We start from the raw sequence: 358 nt of genomic DNA on the forward strand, positions 1-358 counted from the left end.
AAAGCAGAACACGAGCGCGTTAACAGCATTCGTGACGGGGCCACAAAGCAAAAGCAACAAAAGCTTTTCTTTCGCTGAGGAAAGAAATCGAGGACCTAAATAACACGGAGCAGCAGCCGATTCCGCATCGGAAGGGTCAGCATGTCACGGTATCCGTGCTCTCCAGACCAGCCTACGTCTTCAGTGTCAGCCCAGTCAAAATCCCCAGACGGTCTCCGGCCGCGCCACCCTGAACGAGCCCGAGCCCGTCTGATCTCGGAAGCTAAGCAGGGCCGGGCCTGGTCAGTACTTGCATGGGAGACCGCCTGGGATTACCGGGTGCCGCGGGCGTAAAAATTAAAGAAATGAGGGATTGTAA

At 55.6% G+C, this 358-nt stretch overlaps 1 pseudogene; it reads left to right on the plus strand.

Moving 5' to 3' along the window:
• The first annotated feature begins 211 nt into the window (after positions 1–211).
• LOC112483046 lies at positions 212–330 on the plus strand (annotated as a pseudogene).
• The last annotated feature ends 28 nt before the right edge of the window (positions 331–358 follow it).

This window comes from Pteropus alecto, unplaced genomic scaffold (assembly GCF_000325575.1).
Source record: "Pteropus alecto unplaced genomic scaffold, ASM32557v1 scaffold56, whole genome shotgun sequence".
Classification (NCBI taxonomy): Eukaryota; Metazoa; Chordata; class Mammalia; order Chiroptera; family Pteropodidae; genus Pteropus; species Pteropus alecto.